At 42.4% G+C, this 14,597-nt stretch overlaps 1 non-coding gene and 1 pseudogene across 1 annotated transcript; one reads left to right on the forward strand and one right to left on the reverse strand.

Annotated features, from left to right (window-relative positions):
* Window positions 1–10,102: 10,102 nt before the first annotated feature.
* LOC129399520 (U1 spliceosomal RNA) lies at window positions 10,103–10,269 on the forward strand. Its single transcript, XR_008627152.1, has one exon. It is a non-coding gene; the product is annotated as a U1 spliceosomal RNA (small nuclear RNA).
* LOC101554568 (aldo-keto reductase family 1 member B1-like) overlaps window positions 10,249–14,597 on the reverse strand; it is a 32,155-nt pseudogene continuing 27,806 nt past the window's right edge.

Genomic DNA, 14,597 nt, shown 5'->3' on the forward strand with positions numbered 1-14,597 from the left:
AGCTTTTTCGGGGTCAGGGTAATGAGACCTATCATTACTGTTTTTGGCATATCAAATACGCCATAGATAGCTAGCCAGACTCTGCCTTGCAGGTAGGATACTCTCAGTAGCTTGCCAGGCTCTCCGAGAGGTATGTATATATCTTTTACTGTATTTGGAATATGAATATGGCATTGGGAGCTTGCAAGGCTCTCCTGTGCAAGCAATAGACTCTTGGTAGCTGTCACATTCTCCAAGAGGGAGAACAAGGCTTATTAGATATCTGGGATCTTGATCTTACAGTCTCTGGATATTGGCCATTGGTGGGATTACACAGTGCCGGGGACAGTTTGTGGGTGAGGCTGCCAAGCTACTGGAAAATGGGGGTCTGGGTGGAGAAGGCCCAGTCCCAATCCAAGCAGTCTTGGAGATCTCAGCCCCGGGTTCCACACTCCTGGGTTCCTCTGCCGGTTCCTTCATGCGTGAGGCTTGTCCGAACGTGTGGAGAGTGGCCTTGAGCATGGCTGTGGCTGGGTTCCGGAGGTCTTCAAGTGTCAAGGCTGTGCTTGGGGTGGAGAGGGAAAGGCAACCCGTCCCCTCCAAGGGGCTCCGGTGAAGACAGTCAGGCACGGGGACCAAGAGACTGCATTGCTCTCTTCCGAGAGCTTGGTCTTATAGTCTCTGGATGTTGGCCTTTGATGGGATTACACAGTGCCGGGGGCAGTTTGTGGGTGTGGCTGCCAAGCTACTGGAAAATGGGGGTCTGGGTGGAGAAGGCCCAGTCCCAATCCAAGCAGGCTTAGAGATCTCAGCCCTGGGTCCCGCACACCTGGGTTCCTCTGCCAGCCCCTTCATGCATGATGCTCGTCCGAACATATATATGTGTTTTCTGTTTTATGATTGTACTCTTTGTCAACTTTTTTTATCTTGGACTTGTCGCAACTCTTTTTCTCTTCCAAATGAATAGTTGCATTTGTGCCCAGTTGTGCAGTTTAACTCAATGTAGTATAATCTAATTTTTTTTCTTAATAAGCTATGCATTCCAAACTGTGTAAACATCAGTGTTTAGGACACTTAGGTTCCCCTTGCCCCTACATGAGGTGAAGTTGGAGCTGTGAATTGAAGGCAGGCAAATGATTATAATTTCCTAGGGTTTATGGTTGCTGTTGTTTTTAACTTCTCAGCTGGAGAGCAAATCATTAGTTCTTACAGTTCTTACACACTCTTATAGTTCCCATGGGTTCATGAGGTTATGTCCCTTCTGGCTCCGATTCTAAGGGTGTGGCACTCTAGAATCAGCTTTCTGAGGAAGGATTCTATTCAGATTCTCCAATGTGGTGACTACTGGGCAAGCTCTCTCTCAGCAAGAAGTTCCCAAAATCTGCTGTGTTGCTAAGCCCTCCCACACATCCCCACCCCCACCCCCAATCCCAACCCCAGACCCCAACCCCACTGGCCATTCTGTTTGCAACAGCCAGGGACTTCAGCACTCTGCTGACCCTCAGGGTTGCCACTATGGGTGGAATTTTCAATTGGTAAACTGACTTTTTGCAAGTGAAAATAGCATCAACAGTAGCATTTACTCCAGATGCAGTCACTGTTCTTTATTAGAATTCCTGGTTGTTTCCAGTGGATGGCCGGATGGCCGGTCTAGTATTATTAGCAAGCCTTAGCTATGCATACAGAACCATTTAAAGCCCATTTATGCTGGATTTATAAAAGCTTTTTGTCCTGTCAGCAATTCCTTTTTAATTAAATGTATTTAGATGACACATAAAAAAGGCTTTTTTAAATAAAAAAAAACCATATGTCTGTTAAGCAAATAAGATTCATTTCCTCACACACCTTCTTCATTTTATACCTTTTCACCTTTTTGCAGTCATAATTAGCTAACATTTGAGTTACACTTTTCTGGCTTTAATTCTCAACATTTTATAAACATTTATCATGGCATAGAAACTCTTGGTGAAACTTTCAGTTCATTGTATAATCAAAGCATAATATATATGTTAAAATCACTGCATCGCTATATCACTGTCATCCCGTTGTTCATTGATTTGCTTGAGCGGGTGGCAGTAACGTCTCTATTCATCCCTGTTGCATGCTAGTGTAGCCCAGTGGGCTCTTTCAGGGTCAGGGGAATGAGGACCGTCATTGCTACTGTTTTGGCATGTTAATGAATGTGATTTAGTCCATAAAAGAATAAGGCCTAAGAATTTTTTTAAATATATATATATATATATATATATATATATATATATATACTTTTCAGCTAGACTTTCCATTTCTGTTAAGTACAGCTTTATGGGGCAGATTATATTCACTGCTATAATTGAAGACTTGTTAGGGAACTGAATTTGGATACAGCCTCTCCTTGTCCCTTCTCCCTCTCCTTCTTTTCTCTTCCATTCCCTTGTCTTCCCTTCCTCTGCCAGAGACCAGAGAGCTTTGAACTGAGCTGATCCCAATGGATAGAGGAAATGAGTTTTCTTTTCCTGGCTAGTTGAACCCAACAAAATCTATAGAAGTGGAAAAAAAGAGACTCATAACTGTCAGAATTTGTAACTAGAACTCAGTGTTTCCTCAACAGATCCTCAGTGCCTTGAGGATATTTCCACTTGAAGAATATATGCTGTATATTTCTTACTGTGGAAATATATATATTTGGGCTTAAGAAAGTACATGTGTTTCCTTCCCACCATTTTCAAATCCCATTGAATTGCTAGCAAAGATGGGCAGAAATCTGCTACTCACTGGTAATAAGTTTGGAGCCCATGAATTGACTGAGACACTGATAAATTTTTCCAGACAAGAAAAGAAGAGGGGTGTGTGTGTGTGTGTGTGTGTGTGTGTGTGTGTGTGTGTGTGTGTGTGTGTGTAGGGGGAGGGGCAGGGGGTGAAGGAATAAGACTGCAGAGAGTGGCAGCCCAGACTATACAACAAAGGTCACAAAAACATGGGAAGTATCCTGGTGATAATACCCCTGCATCTTCAATCAGTGAGCAAGATAAATATAGGGGTATTTTGTTAGAAATACTTGGATGTATCCTCTGCATCCTATATCTAGACTGTCAGCAATGTGTATCTATTCCCATACTGATGTCTAAAAATCTCTCCAATATGAAATTATAACATAGTCTGTCTAAGAGAGTGAGGGGTCCAGGTGTGGGTGTTGGTCTGTGAGACCCTATTATTTTTGACATTGAGGAAAGGAAAAGCCTGTCAATGTGCTCCCTTTCCATGAACCCTGAAATAAAATCTGCTAGTCAGTATCCCTGACACCCTCAAACACAGAGAAAACTTCGCTCTACTTAGTGTTGCTAAACAATTCACTCCCAAACTCTGACTTAAAATAGCAACCATTTTATTATATTTCATATTGACTCAATAATTCAGGCAGACTTCTGATGCACAATACACAATTTTTCTGTCCCATAAGACATGGGTTGAGGTCACTAAGTGATTCAGATGGAAGACTGTTGGACGTGAGGCCCAACATGGCCTCACTTTTGTCTGCCTGGCTAAAAGCTAGGGTCTACTGGGATGGCCTATTGAAGAATTTACACATACCTTTTCAATCTGGAGATCAAACTGACTTGATTTCTTCTATGTTTACTTGTAGATCCCAGAAATTTGGAGTTTGGCTTTTACTGTAAAAAATAATGGGAAGTTTCTTGTGTGCATTCAATTGGTTTATTATGACCTAATTTCAATTTTGAAGATATAGAAGGAGATGGTGAGGGAAATTAGGATACTAGCTAATAGGCTATTTCAATAATATAGTTAAGAAATCATGGTGTTATGACCAGGAAAATACAACTATAGATGTACTAAGTGACCAATTATATAAGTATATTTTGAATATCACATGCTTCCAAATATCTTTTCAATTAACTATTTTCATCACAATAAACCTTATTGATAAGATCCTCATAACTTACATAATTAGGATTAAATAATCACTAGATTAAATTTTTCTTATTTATTATTATCAAATTTTATTAATTAAATAGTTTATCATTCATTACTATCTATTGGATTTCCTATTAAGTAATAAATTTAAATTTATTCATTTTTACATATGCTCTGCTAATGTGCCCACTTAAGAATCCCTTCTAGTCCCTCTCAATTCTTTCTAAATATAACCACTTTTCTGAATTTTTTCACAAGTTTATTTATCAACTTATATACTTCATACATACATACATATATACTTCATATGTATGGAGTAATAGAACATATATTTGTATGCCTGGTATATTTCTGTTACTATTATTTTGTGAGATTCTTCCATGTGATGGATTCATTCCTTCCCCATTGTATAAAATAGTATGGTTTATGTATTAAGATGTGGTTTGTGGCATTTGTTAAACATATCTGAAATATGAAAGAAAGATGAAAACCATTTTAGCATGAGTTTCTAGAAAACTGAGACTTCGTGTAGAAAAGCTTATTGAAGTAAATATTTTAGGCAAGTAGGGATAGAAAATAACTTGAAGGCGTGTTTTATATGAGCTGTTTGTTAAACATCTTGCATAGAAACTAAGAGGCATTTGGATATACATGTCTGAGATTATGGGTAAATATGAGCTAAAGATACAGATTTGGGAAATATCAGTATAGTGTGTTTAAGACCTTGCAACTCCGTTGGATCTACGAGAGAATGAACATAACTATAGAATAAAATAAGCTGAGGTCTGAGCTCCAAGAAAAGTTCAGAGAAGAGAACTGAGAAATAACAGAGCGGTTAAGGTGCTTGCCTCACACACAACTGACCTCGTTTTCATTTTTCCTCAGCACCATGTATGTCCCCCAAGCAGGGGGATGTCACCAGGAGTGACCCTTGAGCACAAAAACAGGATGATCCCTAGACAATGCCATCTCTGTGACCCCCTAAAAAAAAAGAGTAAAAGAAAAGCCTATTAAAGAGTAAGATGAACGTATAAAAGAGACAGAATGCTTGGCAGATGAGGTTCTGCCAAGGATCAAACCGAGGATCAAGCAATGACCTGAGAGTAAAGCTAGAAAATATCTCAAGGCTTGGACTGTGGTAGAGCTGCTAAACAGCCACTCCTGAGAAAGACGGGCTCTGCCAGAGCTGTTTTACTGAAGGATTGCACAAAAGGCCTGATTGAATTCATATAGAAACAACTGGTGATTTCCACACACTATCACCAGGCACTGTTCTTAAGCAACAAGGATTCCAGTTTTATCTGAGGTAAAGTGCACCCAGCTTTATTTTCCAATCTCCCTTTCATCAGAGTGTGGCCATATATGACAAGTAAGCAGAAGTGTGTGGGATTTCTGGGAAGCAGCTGAGAGGGAGCTGATTCAGCCAAGAGGCACCCCTTGCCCATCTGTATTTGTCAGATTTTTGCTGTGATAGTTCTATCAGACAAACAACCCAAAAATATCCCCATGGCTTACAGCAAACATTCTATTTCATGCTTTGGGGGCTGAAGTTTGATTTATGTCAGCTGGGCTGACTGGGCTTGGCTGAGCAAGGCCACCCAAATTCAAAACTGCTTTAGCTCAGAACCTACAAGTCGCTTTCACACACTGGACAAAGAATTTACATGATTGGGCTCAAAGTCAATGAAGATAGTTGTTTTCTGTATCCATGTGAACCATGGCAAAGGAGTGATGGTATGTAAATATCCTGTGTCCAGGACCCAAAGTTCAAGAGTAGAGCATTTGTCTTTCATGTGTGGGGCCCTAGATTTTATCGTCAGTACAAACAAAAAGAGAAAATGAGAAGAAAATTATGGACAAATGCTATTATCAACCAATCTGCCACACCTTCCTTTGTTCACACCTTCTGCGTACCACAACCCAAGACCATGAATGAAGCATTTGTGATCATGTGAACTTAAAAGCACAAAGGTCATATGGTAGAATAGAAAGATGTCTATGGTATTATGTCTATGGTATTACTATACATACATGAACCAAGCTAAATCTTATCTTTTTTATTTACCTTTATATTTGGGGGTAGGGAGAAACAGGGGTGCTGTTTTGAACTAGAATCAGCTGTGTTCTGGACTTCACTCTTGAAGGTGACCAGAAACTCAAACTAGGGTTGGTTGTACACAAGACAAGTATCTTAAACTTTATATTATCTCTCCAGTCATTCTCTGATGTAAAAAATATATATCCTGCCCACTTCGCCGCGCCCGCAGCCCCAGTATGACTGAGGAAGACAAGGGAGCTGCTTTGGACACCAGCAGCCCGCCAGCAACCTGCAGTATGTGATTTGAGTGTTTCTGCCAGGACCCCGTGCGGGGGCCCGGCGTTTCTCTCTCTCTTTTTTTTTTTAATCTCTCTCTCTCCCTCAACCTCTTCTGGGCACAGCACAGCCTCCACCCCACTTCTCTAAGCACAAAATGGAGAGACGCACCCAAATGCACGGCGCGGCTGGCAGGGGATCGAGGGCGGGGAAGTACCGGTCTCCTCCCACTTTGGACACTTAAAGAGAGTGCAGCCACGTGGGCTTTCCCACTTCGCCACGCCCGCAGCCCCAGTATGACTGAGGAAGACAAGGGAGCTGCTTTGGACACCAGCAGCCCGCCAGCAACCTGCAGTATGTGATTTGAGCGTTTCCGCCAGGCCCCCCATGCGGGGGCCCGGTATTTCTCTAGGTTTTCCCATCTTATGAGCACCATAAAAGGGTAAAAGATTGTAGTGATAGAATTTCAGGCAGAATTTTCCCTGGACTTTATACAGAAACCCAAACAAATACAAATACAAAGATACAAAGATGACCTAATGTCATCTTAGTATCAGCAATATGTAATGGTTCCTTCTTAATGGGTTGGACTTTTGTGGGTGATCCTAACAAGAATAGTAAGTCTTTTGCTGAAATATTGAAGGCAATCAAAGTGGTAGCCATCTCTCTAGACTGAACTAAGCTATATCCCCACGCTGGCTGAGAAGAAATATCCTTCTTTCTCGGGAAGAAACGCGGCGTGGTGTCAAACATAGTGTGATGTCCATTAAGCAAACAGACCTGGTGGCGTGGGAATGAGATATAAGGGGAAAACTTATGTACATGGAACAGCGGGACGCTGGTGGAATCTCGAGCCGGAGCCGATACCAGCGCAAGACCTTTGGTTCCAGAAACTGCTTGCAGACACTCTACTAGACTATCAACTAAGCCAGAGCTCCACGCCGGCTGATGACGGGAAATAACCATCCTCTTCGGGTTTTTTTTCCCTTTGTCAGACAGCGTGGCGATTACTAAACAGGCGTGAACTCGGTGGCGCGGGGCAAGGGGGAAAAAGAAAAGTTATGTAACAAACAGCAGGACTTAATATCTCTATATTCTTAGCAATGGAGAACTATCAAATGCTTCCTTGGCAATAGGACTGTCTTTTTCTTTTTGGGGGGAAACCCCAGCAACGGTAGTGAGTTGTGTGTTGAAACATGGAATGTAATCGAGATAAAGTGTAAACGAAGTGAAACTTATCACGTACAAGGGTGGGGACTGGGGAGGTGGGAGGGGGCAGCAGATATACTGGGGGGGTTGGTGATGGAAGATGGGCACTGGTGAAGGGAAGGGTGTTTGAGTATTGTATAACTGACATAATCCTGAGAACTATGTAACCCTCCACTTGGTGATTCAATAAAAAAAATTAAAATATATATATATATCCTTTGTTTTACACAAATTTTCCTTTCATGCTATATTTTACATTGTGTGTAGCCTAACATCATTTTAATGGACATAAGTAAGTTTATGTAAGGACAAAGCATGAACACCTTTGAGGAATTTTTTTATATCACAGAAAAAATATAATAGTGACAAGGAGGAGAAAAGCAGTAGAGGAATTTTTGTTATATTTTAAATTAGAAAGTATATCGTGTGTTGTGGGCTGGAGCAATATCCCAATAGGTAGGGCATTTGCCTTGCACGTGGCCCAGCCAGGTTCGATTCCTTCGCCCCTCTCAGAGAGCTTGGCAAGCTACCAAGAGTATCTCACCCACATGGAAGAGCCTGGCAAGCTACCCGTAGTGTATTTGATATGCTAAAAACAGTAACAACAAGTCTCACAATGAAGATGTTACTGGTGCCCACTCAGGCAAATCAATGAGTAATGGGATGACAGTGATACAGTGATATAGTGTGTTGTGAGTTTCAAAAGAAAGCGCAGGCCACGCAGGCACGTGGGACTCAGGCATTCAGTCCCCGAGAACCATTCCCCAGGCCGGCCCACAGCAACAAGCAGATGAAGGACCAGGGAATGGAGAAACAGGGCCCCAGACTTGGTAGTCAGTTTATTTCCCTCTCCTCCCTAACATAGTCCAATCTCTCCCCTTACAGCATAATCGTAGTCATATTTTTAGCAGTAGTCCTAGACATCATAGTTCCCTCATCCTCATCCTCATAGTACTTGTCTTCTCTCTTTCCCCTTACAGCATTAGTTATATAGAAATCATGAAGGGTGGGGGTACACATAGGTGGGGTTGAAGATTGTTGTAACAACAAACAGACGTAAAGCCGATCCTTCAGGGAAGTTCTAGGAGATTAACTCAAGGACAAAAATCTCATCTGAGGGTTCAACACTCTAGATTACTAGGAGATCCGCTCAAGGACGGGATTCCATCCAGGGTGTATTGCTTTCTCCTTTCCGCAGTTAGTAATCTATTTAAACTGTCACTGTCACTGTCATCCCATTGCTCATCGATTGTCGAGTGGGCACCAGTAACGTCTCCATTGTGAGACTTGTTGTTACTGTTCTTGGCATATCGAATACACCACAGGTAGCTCACCAGGCTCTGCCGTGAGGGCCAGATACTCTAGGTAGCTTGCCGGGCTCTCCGAGAGGGGCAGAGGAATCAAACCCGAGTCTGCCTAGTGCAAGACAAAAGCCTTACCTGCTGCGCTATCACTCCAGCCCAATCTATTTAAACAATCATAGTAAATTTACTTCTTATAATATTTCTAGTCATTTTGTATAAACACAGTAAGCTTAAAGGTCGGCTCATCCTGGGGACATCTCACTATATATCCCAGACTACAGTCCTCAGGCCAGGTTAGTGTTTTCTAACCCTACCAGGACCATTATTTAATTATTCCTTTTTGGGTCATGACAGAATTTGTTCCATGACTGTGCTTTTAAGTTATTATACTTCTTGAGGCTCTAAGCTTGTCCCCTTTCCCATGCCAGGGTAGCTTACAGCTTGTACTGGATCCATCCTTGTCCCTCTTGGGGACCCTCCTTTGGGGGTGTTAGGAAGTAAGGGCAACTGATGCTTAAGTCAGGTAAATATGACAGATGCCCAGGAGTAAATATTATTTTGAAGTCAATTAACTCCCATGTTACAAAAGCATAACATCAACTGTCTTCCAGTATCTATACAAAAAGGACATTGCTAAACCATGCAAGTGACATAAAGAAAATAGAAAAGTAATATATAGGATTATTAGTGCCTGATGGAATTGGGCATGTCTCAGGAGCACTGTTGTGGGAGTAACTCAATAAACCTAAGCTCCTGGTGAAAGGAGCAAGGACAACCCAATGTTATCCAATGGTGTGTTATCTGATGGTTAGAAAAAAACAAAATAGAAATAACATGATTGACTCAGGAGAGGGGATATTATTGAGTAAAATGAGAAAATATTCAATGTACACCTTGATGTATATATTTAAAGATGCATCTATCTTGAGTTTGTTCTTCTTTATTTGGTCATAGGAGATAGAAAGACATGCACAAACCTGTGTTCTTAAAGTACTTCTGTGCTCCCAGCAGTGCTCAGGGAACTGTTTGGAGCTGGGGATTGAACCCAGAACTCCTGCATATAAAGCATGAGTGTAGCTTACATTTATTTTGACTTAATTGTACAATAATTTGTGCCCATTATATCATTTAAGCTATTTCAGTTAATGAATATTCCCTAAGAGGAATATATTCATTTCCAGGCAACTTCATATATTAAAATTGATTTTATTCATGTTTTTTTAATTTTAGGTAAGTAATAATTGAAACTTACAAATACTTCCCACATTGCATTTTATGCTGAATGGGGCTGGGGAGAGGAGAGCTTGTACTATTTGGGATTATATGAATGACCAAAAGATAGCCCAATAGTCCAAAGATTTCTTTAAAAAACTCATTAAATGTTATACTTACTTGTCAGGGGAGATACTGTGATCAAGAGATTGGTTTTCCCAGGGCGAGGCTTATCTATTGTACTCCGGATGTGCTGACCCCTGTGATTGCCCCAAATGTGGAAAACACAACTGCAGAATTTGTTGTGGTAGTAGGGGACTATGCTCGTACTCTCCCCTGAAAAAAGAAAAAAAAACTCATTATATGTTATGAATTATCTTACAAATAAAAATGACACAGAAACTGCAACAAGTTGTTTTTAAACGTTGGGTGTTTTGGTTTTATTTTTTTTGTTTGCCTTCAGTTAAAATTAAATTTCTTTAATGGCACAGATGTTTTAAATGAAGTAAAAACATATTCTTGCTTGATGAAACTGCTATAATATCACATACATAAACCTACTCAAACATTAAAGTTTTTTAATTTTTGACTTGATTTGAGGAGCAGAGTGTTTTTAACTTGAATTGGGCACCACTTTTCTTCCTGGTTCTTCCAGTTACTTCCAGTTACACTCTTAATAATTTTGCTTTCCCAAACGAAGCACCTTGGGGAGAAACAGCTAATGGTCCATTTGAGACTCTGAGATGCCTGGTAGACATCCCAACAGAGATGCTAAGTAACACGTTAATATGCAAGCCTGGAGAAGAAGGAAAAGATATGATCCAGACACAGGATTTTGGAAGTCAGAAGCATTTAGTGTATTTCAAGTTATAGAACTAGATAAGATCATCTGGGCATTTGATGTACATAAAATTTTCTTTAAAAAAACAACATCTTCGACTGAGGCCCACAGCACAACATTTAAAGGTTAGGCCTACAAGAACACATAGGCAGTGAGACTGAGAAGGAAAGAGCCAGTGAGGCACCGGAAAGAGAAAGAGAAGCATCCTGATCGCCAAGAGAAGAAACTGCCTGAGAGGAGAATTCTTTGTTTTGACTAATAAGAAAAAACTGTTGATGTGACACTGGATTGTACAATGTGATGTAGAGCTGGCTGGTTTAGAAGACAGAAGAAGAAGTTAGGAGTGGAGGCTGTTGGCAATTCAGTTGTAAGGGATGTTAATCCATTTCTGGATCAAAAAAACATCCCTGGAATGTCAGCTGCGATGTTAACCTCACCTGGGGGGGTTGGCAAAGCAAACAGAGGTTCAGGAGATGGAGAGCTCTGGGGACCATGTGGGGTGCCAGGGATTGAACCCACTCCAACAACTCTTTCCCGTGTCTCACTGACTGTTTATTAATCATTTTGGTGGGGTGAGTTCAAGAGAAAACTGAGAGGCAGGAGCAATAGCACAGCAGATAGGGGGTGTTTGCCTTGTATGAGACTGGCCCAGGTTCAACACTCAGCACCCCATATGGTCCCCAGAGCTCTCCAGGGGTAATCCCAGAGCACAGAGGCAGGAATAAGCCCTGAGAGAGAGAGAGAGAGAGAGAGAGAGAGAGAGAGAGAGAAGAGAGAGGGGGGAGAGAGAGGGAGAGAGACAGAGGAAAGGAGAGAGAGAGAGAGAGAGAGAACTGAAACTAAATTAGAGACAACAGGATTAAACTTTTTTCAGAAGATTGCTTAAATAGAGGAAGAAATAAGGTGACACAGTCAAGAAAGCGTTGTTTGTTTTTAAGACAAATAAAAGCATGTTGCTACAATTAGGCGAATTGCCCAGAAAAAAAAAATGGGGGAAACTGATGCCATCAAGAGTTGGAAAACATACAAGAGACATGTAGATCAGAAAGAGTGAGATCTATTGCCCAGAAAGAAAGTTTGGCTTTAGCTGAGTTCACCCAAAATGACCAAGAAAAATATTAAGTAATGCCCAACCCCTCTCTGCCATCTTCTTAGCTGGTCAATCTCCTGAACCTCCGCTTGCTTTGCCAAACCCCCAGGTGAGGTTAACCTCGAAGCTAACATCCCAGGGATGTTTCTTTGATCCAGAAACAGATTACCGTCCCTTGCAGTTGAGTTGCCAACAGCCTCCACTCCCGACCTCCTCCTCCGTCTTCTAAGGCTGCCAGCTCCACATCTTCTGGAGCAAGACCAGTGAGCTCAAATATTAACAGGGGAAACTATCAGCAACAACCAAGACTGTAAACTCCCAGAAAATAACATTTTTTTTTCCACAAAAGCACTTTTTATCTGAGGGGAGGAGAGTCAGCCTGAGAGGATTACAGTTTCCAAAACAGCCCCACAGCTGGTGAGTGGTGCTCTTCACTTTGTAGAATCAACGGAAGTCAGAAAAGGGTTTTCTAGTAATTTCCTCAGACAAGAAGCTTCAAATTCCTCGGGATGAAAATATCCGAAGTATGATGGTGGGAAGGTGTAATGGTGATGGGATTGGTGTTCGAATATTCAATGTAATCAAATATTGTAAATGACTTTATAAAAATAAAATATATATGTATATATATTTTTATAAAAAGAGGCTTCGAATCCACTAACCCTGTTCTTAGCCCCCATGTCCAGCAGCTGGGGTGGGAGATGCGGGATGCAGAAAGCTGAGCAGCTTAGAGAGACCAGCCAGATGGACTCGATGTGTGAGTGCAGCAGGGAGCGTAGAAGAGGCAGCTGACCACTAGGCAAGGTGCAGTCACCTGCAGGCACTGAGAGTGGTGAAGGGCTAATTCCTGTGCGAGGTGCAGCTTCCCAGTGGCGTTTGAAGCTCCATTTGAAGCTCAGCAAGGCGTTCGCTTCCTCTCTGCTTGGTTTAAAATCAAACACCTCTAAGTTCTCCGCAAAGGCATCGCAGATTTGGGAGGTGACAATCAAATTCCTCTGCTTCAGGAAGCGGATGAGCACCTGGGATGTGGTTGTCTTTTGCCTGACCACAGTCTCTTTGTTCCTGGGATCCACCCACAGGGAGGGGCCCTAGGGCTTGGGCCAAGGCCCGTGGGGTGGCCCGAGGGGGCTGTGGGCCATCACGGCGATGCCCTGGTTCTGGCAGTACTGGACCAGCTAGCTTCTCCTGGAGAGCGGTGACACTCAAGATGCTTTCCCGCCAACTGGTATTTTAGGCCAGGCTTGTTTAGACTCTTCTCCATCTGCAGGAGGTTGGAATTGGAGATTCCGGTGGCTTTCACCAGCCCTTCATCCACAAGCTCTTCCATGGCCGTTCACGTGTCCACGAAGTCCCGTCTCACAGGGAATCACTTTGCCATCCTCATCAAGCGGGAAAGTCTCCTTTGCGGACTTGAAGCCTGTGGGTCAGTGGTTCAGGTAGAGGTCCAGGAGTCCAGCATGAAGTCACTCAATGTCTTCTAGCACATGCCCCTCACCAGGCTTTGCTTGTGCTCCGTGCACCGTACTTGCTGACAATGAAGGGGTTCCCGCTTCACTCCCTGCTGCTGGGGCTTCTCCCGGATGGCCAAGCCCACTTCGTTCTTGTTCTAGTAGACAGTAGCAACACACTGCACTGTAGCACTGTCATCTCACTGTTCATCGATTTGCTCGAGCGGGTACTAGTAACGTCTCCATTGTGAGATTTGTCGTTACTCTTTTGGGCATATCAACACGCCACTGGCAGCTTGCCAGGCTCTGCTGTGCAGGCCGGATACTCTCAGTAGCTTGCCGGGCTCTCGGAGAGGGACAGAGGAATAGAACCCGAGTCAGCCACATGCAGGGCAAATGCCCTACCTGCTGTGCTATTGCTCCAGTCCAGTAGACAGTAGGCACATTTTTTTTTGCATTTTTTTTTATTGAATCACCATGAGATACAGTTACAAGCTTTCTTGTTTGCGTTACAATAACACAATGATCAAACATCGATCCGTCCACCAGTGCACATTCCCCACCACCAGTCTCCCCAGTATACCCCCTTCCCACCCTCCCACTGCCTCCATGGCCGGCAATTTCCCCCATACTCTCTCTCTACTTTAGGGCACATTTGATGTGGCAGTTCCCAATGACAATGATAGCCTTTCTCACCTGGCATCGACTTTGCCTTGCATTGACTTTCAGGTGTCCAGCCCTAAATGGATATTTTGGTGCCAGTGTAGCGAGTGATGTACTTAGCCATGATCACTAAGTTTCACAGCACCTGCTCAAGGACCATGCCTACTTAGAGGACAACTTTAGAGAGTGACTTTAGTGACATGCTGAGTATGTTTAAAGAGCTAAAAGAAACAACAGTACAGGAAATCAGCAAAGCACAAGAAACATGAACATGGAAATGAAACCATTACATAAAGAAATCTCAGAAATGAAGAATAGATTTGGTGACCGGAGAGGAAAAACGGTATAGTAGAGATGGCATATGTATTTCTATGTTCATTGCAGCACTGTTTACAATAGCCAGAATCTGGAAAAAACCAGAGTGCCCCAAAACAGATGACTGGTTAAAGAAACTCTGGTACATCTACACAATGGAATACTATGTAGCCGTCAGAAAACATGAAGTCATGAAATTTGCATATAAATGGATCAACATGGAAAGTATCATGTTGAGTGAAATGAGACAGAAAGAAAGAGACAGACATAGAAAGATTGCACTCATATGTGGAATATAATGTAGCTGAGA

This window comes from Sorex araneus, chromosome 11, assembly GCF_027595985.1.
Source record: "Sorex araneus isolate mSorAra2 chromosome 11, mSorAra2.pri, whole genome shotgun sequence".
Classification (NCBI taxonomy): Eukaryota; Metazoa; Chordata; class Mammalia; order Eulipotyphla; family Soricidae; genus Sorex; species Sorex araneus.